This window comes from Bactrocera tryoni, chromosome 3 (assembly GCF_016617805.1).
Source record: "Bactrocera tryoni isolate S06 chromosome 3, CSIRO_BtryS06_freeze2, whole genome shotgun sequence".
Classification (NCBI taxonomy): Eukaryota; Metazoa; Arthropoda; class Insecta; order Diptera; family Tephritidae; genus Bactrocera; species Bactrocera tryoni.
Window position 1 is genome coordinate 47137164 of NC_052501.1, and position 6364 is coordinate 47143527.

Here is a 6364-nt window from a genome sequence, read left to right on the forward strand (position 1 = left end):
TTTGAAAATCAATTAATTTTTATTTTATTTTAGATCTGAACATGTGCAATTTGACATGAGTACCATTTTTTTTTTAATTTGAACACTTATTTTCATGACTATTATTAATATTAATCAGTATTAATAAATAAAAAAATCTTGTTTATTGAATTTTGTTGAATATACAAATTATTCTGTTTTAATTTATGGAAAATTTAAGGTATTGCATTAAAATTAATTCCTTTTATTTCAGATTGAATATTTTTGTTTTGGCCTCATTGCAGGTTAGAACTACTGAAAATATCTCTGTTATTAAGAAAAGTAGCGATCGCAATAGCTATAAAAAATCACAGTGATTTAAAAATCGCAATCACTCTTTTCACTGAAACTAAAAAATCGCTACTTCGATCATCACTAGTTCTCGCTAACTTCAATATCCTCCTATATTTGCCAACGACAGTAGGACGACATTAGAATTGACATTGACAGTAGAATGGAAGATAGAAAGAGGAGGTAGAGGGTGATGCAACTAATATGTAAAATGTAAAATTATTCACAGCTCTAACAAACTTGACGTTATTTTACAAATAAAAGCATAAATAGCTCTATTATAGCTCTATTATATCATTTGTAATAACAATTGATAATTTAAAACAGAAATATTTACCTATTTACTTAATTTTTGCATAAAAAATTTCATTTGAACAAAATATTAAAATTTCATTGAAGTGAAAGATATTAGTATGGCCACAACGAAATTGTGTACATGCAAAATGGACGGCTGTGTTGTCTTGTGTACATGCCGGCCATTGTTATGTTGCTGCCTCCTTACGAATGTTCATATAGTAAGATGCACAACGCCATTTTCAGTCGAGCTGCTGCAGTCTGTCGCAGTCATTGTGTTCACCACTTCAAAAGCACAAAATTGAAATATAGTTCGTCAACGACCATCAAGTGCTGAACACATAGAGCGCGACAGACTACAAGCGACATCTGTCAAATATTAAAATACGAAAGTTCTTAGGAACACAGTTATTGAGGCACCTGCACAACTACATAACTGTGTCTATAAGACCGTGTGTATTTTAATATTTGACAGATGTCGCTTGCAGTCTGTCGCGCTATATGTGTTCCGGGCGTCAAAGTGTTCACAACGACTCGCTTAGTACCGCATCACCACCAAATTGGTGTCAGAAGAGTAAAATATTATATATTTTTTTTAAACCCCGCGCTTACTCAATATGGACAAACATCTTCAACCTGTGGAAAGAGCAACCATATCTGGCAGCGATGGAATTTCTGTAGGCCCAGAAGCATTTAGACACTATGGAAGCAGTTGGAGCGCCAATGACATTCAACCTGAAAATCAAAGTCATACGGTCATACATTTAGAGGCAGCGAGTGAAGCTGCGCGTCAGACGAAGCCAACGCAGGCAGAGGGCAGCGAAGTACCATTTCGGAATTTAAATCAGCCGAATATAGTACCGTTTTCACAACAACGAACAAATGATGCGATCCCGTTTCCAGATCATCAATGTGTACAGTTTGCACCGTTTCAACGGTATACTGCACCTGAAGCACATGCACGTATTCCGATGCCTCGCATAACACCAAACGATATGGATGCATGGTTCACATCGGTGGACTATTGGTTTAAGGCATGCAACATGAAGAGCGACACTCTCATCATTACCATGTGATAGCTACCTTAGATCCTCTTACGCTACCAACCATTAGCCAAATCAGTAAAAACGCTGAAAATACGCAACGTATTACTTATTCAGGCATAGGCATATATGAGTTCCTCAAGTCTGAACTTCTCAAATATTTTGGTGAAAGTTATCAACGCAAAATTCAGCGATTATTGGAGTAGATGGTACTAGGCGATCAACGTCCGAGTTGAAGTGTCTCTTAGTTCGTAAGATTAGAGTGCGTTTCCTTTGGGATGCACACTTTACTCTTACTTAAGCCCCTTCGCGACGACAAGGCGACCAACTTCAAAGGAGGCTACTGGTTTAACTAATACAATTTTATTAAAAACTAAACACCTTATACATTTTTAAGAGAAAAATTTAAAACCTACTTACGAATTATTTTTTGGGCCAGTGCACCAATAATCCCTCATTTTTTTGTTCTTTTGATGTTCAAATATCACTGAACATGCTTACTTATCAGCAAAGCCGAAATACAATTAAAAACAAATATCTATTTTGTAAACAGATACATATACAACATAAACAACCACATCGCTGTCTTGATATGCCGATGATTAACACCATCCTATCACCTATATAATATTGATACACTCGAGCTTGTAGCACACGACCTAACAGAAGATCATTCATTCAATCAGTTAACAAAATTACGAAAGTGCAAAATAAAGTCCTACCAATCTCTAAATTGCCTAATAACACTAGTTTACAGTCACTTAGCGACTGTGGTGAAAGGGACTGTTTCTTACAATTTTGGGTCTCTAATCTTGGTTTCTAAAACGAAAAATTATATTAAAAATTTGTGGTAGAATTTTTTAAATTGTAGTCAAATGATGGAAAATATTTGAACTGAAACTCGAATTCAGAACATCTCACATACCTCACAGGCCTCTTGACGCGGCAGTCGCAAATTTTTCTTTCAGTTTTTTGAGTAATGAAACTACACAGAGCATCAAAAGCATACGAAATTATTAATGAGAAAGTTTGGAATGGATAATTAGTGTTCAGATTTCCTTTCCTAAGTTTAATTTCTCTCATATAAATGATCGCAGTCTTCTATTTGTCTCCATATAAATATTTCATTAAACAAAAGCTGATTGTTTGGATATACAATAAGTTAAAAACATTTATGTTGAACTCACCATAAAATAGTTATACCAAAACAAATTGGAACCATTGGCTTACAACTTTGCCTTCCATATAACAAATTTCTACATGTTATGTTATTATCGTTTTCAACAAATTTCGAATAGATTTAATATATATAAGTATTTTCTGAAGTTAAAAGAAAGTTGATTTTGCTAAAGTATATATCCGTTTAATACTTTTGTCATCAATATTTTAAAATCACAAAGTTTGTAGGACCGTAAAGAAAAGGTCGGAGACCCTATAAGATGTATTAGCAAATAGTCAGTGTGAAGTGGCGAGTTAATTTAGCCATGTCCATTTATCCATATATATGTTGGAACCGCCGATATCATACAATTATAACATACGGTATAGCTGCTATACAAACGAACCGATCAAAATCAAGTTCGTGTAAGAGCAGTTTTTTTTGAAGTTATACTTCTTATACGAGTTCGGAAAAGGTTGCGATAGATTCAGGTTGCACAACCTTGCTCAATATGAATCTACGCAAACCCTCTTGCCCTCCTGCTCAATCAAGAATCTACGCAACCTTTGTCTGCGAAGATGTTCGAGCAGCAAGCGAAGCGGTGACAATCGGCGATCGTTTGTTCGTTTCTTTCGGCACAGCTCGGCTTTTCTACCAACAACACAATGTTGCCATGCTTATGCTGTTGTTGTTTTTGTAGAACAATGCTTCAATTTTTGGTTGGTGACATATTCAATTAAAAACAAATTCTGTTGGGATTCGAACCTACGTACCTACGTGCTCGTCGTAACTTTTGAAGCGCTTACCACCTCGCCCACCATTGACACTTGTATTGCGTTGTCCTAATTATGGTTTGGTTATGCATGAAAGAAATATACAATGGATCGCCGATTGTTAACTCTTTCCTTGCTGCTGCTGCGCATATGTATGTTTGTATGCTTGTTAATTATTGAAGTTATGGCTATGTTCGTAAATGCATCATGACGCGCATCATGACGATTGCATAACAAACAGAACGTTCAGAAATGCCAATATTGCAGCACTGCAATAATCAAGCGTTCAAAAGGACAACACTTCTATCAGCTGTCACTCATAATTTCTATCAAAAAATTGTTTACTGCATTTAACTACGATGTCTGACGAAAAGTAGGTGCAAAACTGTTTTATTTTAATTTTGTATTGAAATTTAGTTGAATTATGTTAATAATAATTGTATAAATTATTATTTTTAAATTTTTAGTGAAAATCCAGTAATGTGGTGACACAGTTATAGCTGAGAGTACGGTAGAATATGGAGGACGAGTTTAAATCGGGTAGAAGGAAAAAAATGTATTGTGGAAGAAAGTTATGACCGAAGTTAAAAATGTAAATGAAAACAATAAAAATTAAAATGAAGTTCATCAGAAAAAGTAATAAAAAAGTTATTCAAATAAAGGAAGGTGAGGTAAAGTAAATTTTTTATGATGAAAACATTACATTAGATGTGGCTTTAATGCTCGAAGCTTCAATATAATTTAAAATTTTAAACTGTTTCTTAAAAATCCCGAAAGTTTGTTCTATAAATACTTTGTCTTTTAAAAGACAAACATTTGTACCTACAATTTTTTTTTTGACTTCAATACCCTTCTTTTTCTTAAATTTAAAGAAAATCTATCATTTCTTTGTTCGCAAATTTCGTCTAGTGTTAGATTCAGCAAAATTTCCATTTTAGTATTATACGCGTTCAAAAATGCAAACAAATGTATCTGCAAATTGTCAAAAATTGTATAAGAAGTATCAAACGTCAAACTTGCAGTGTTGCTACTGTTGCTTATGCTGCGAGTCATGATGCATTTACGAACATAGCCTATACTGCTTTTTCTTTCCTTTGTCTTTCATTTCTGCGAATTCTCAACTATTTTATGTGCCCTTTTGTTGAAATATTCTGCGTTGGTCCATTTTTTGGAAATCGACCCGCGAAGACGAGGTATATCGTTTTATCTGACAGCGTGAGGTTTAAGAAGTTCATTTCTAATTTTGTCTTGTGACATATTAGAAATGATGTTTCTTCGAAAATCGTTCGCTTACAACTAATAAAACGACTTCTGAGTGGTGATTTTAATGAATAAATTCCTTTTGGTTGAAATGCTCTGCGTTGGCCGTTGAAAAGTTAAGACTATACTTCTCAGGATCACTCATTTCTTCAAGGAAATTAATGACCTTTAGAAATATGCATATTTGCATTATTTCGTTGTCATTTCCATATTCCTAGCAATACAATTTCTATGGCATAAGTAAAGTAATGGCCACCGATTGTCACCCCTTGCCGCTGTACAGCTTCGCCTACAAACATGCGTAAATATGTATGTATGTATACGTATGATCGTGAATACACATCGACGCAGATTTTTGCGAAAAGCACCAGAAAGTTGTGCAATTTATGATTTTTAAAAATTATAATAAATTTATAAAATGTGAATTTAAGTTTTCTAGTTTTATTTCATACAAAATGATATGCATTTCTTGGAATATCACTAAGAAGTATAACTTCATCCGCGCGTAGGGACTCCATGCACCTTTTTTTTTAATTTTTGGCGGGTTTTGCAGATTCGGTTCAACCGAAGTCAAAGTCATTTTATGGTTTAGAAATAGGCTAATAACAGACTTTCATGAGTGAGAGCTTTTTTGGCATAATTCAGTTTACATGAAATGTGTTTCGTAAAGGAGTTTTCATACATGGGATATTAATTGACTTATCTAACAATTTTACCCATGCACCCATAAAGGTACCTGGTTTAATGCAACTTGTTGCGCTTTGTACTGTACTGCTTATTTTAGGGGCACTAATTAAATTACGTTAATTAATTAATACCTAATGGCGCGTTGTTAAATGAAATGTTGCGGACCGCATTACTAACACGCATAGCAAAAGCAGCACAGCTTAATATCGGGTGATTTTTTAAGAGCTTGATAACTTTTTTTTAAAAAAAAAACGCATAAAATTTGCAAAATCTCATCGGTTCTTTATTTGAAACGTTAGATTGGTTCATGACATTTACTTTTTGAAGATAATTTCATTTAAATGTTGACCGCGGCTGCGTCTTAGGTGGTCCATTCGGAAAGTCCAATTTTGGGCAACTTTTTCGAGCATTTCGGCCGGAATAGCCCGAATTTCTACGGAAATGTTGCCTTCCAAAGCTAGAATAGTTGCTGGCTTATTTCTGTAGACTTTAGACTTGACGTAGCCCCACAAAAAATAGTCTAAAGGCGTTAAATCGCATGATCTTGGTGGCCAACTTACGGGTCCATTTCTTGAGATGAATTGTTCTCCGAAGTTTTCCCTCAAAATGGCCATAGAATCGCGAGCTGTGGCATGTAGCGCCATCTTGTTGAAACCACATGTCAACCAAGTTCAGTTCTTCCATTTTTGGCAACAAAAAGTTTGTTAGCATCGAACGATAGCGATCGCCATTCACCGTAACGTTGCGTCCAGCAGCATCTTTGAAAAATACGGTCCAATGATTCCACCAGCGTACAAACCACACCAAACAGTGCATTTTTCGGGATGCATGGGCAGTTC

General features: G+C 34.9%; 1 non-coding gene across 1 annotated transcript; it reads left to right on the forward strand.

Annotated features, from left to right (window-relative positions):
• Positions 1–4690: 4690 nt before the first annotated feature.
• Positions 4691–4898, forward strand: LOC120773207. Its single transcript, XR_005705149.1, has one exon. It is a non-coding gene; the product is annotated as a small nucleolar RNA U3 (small nucleolar RNA).
• Positions 4899–6364: the final 1466 nt, after the last annotated feature.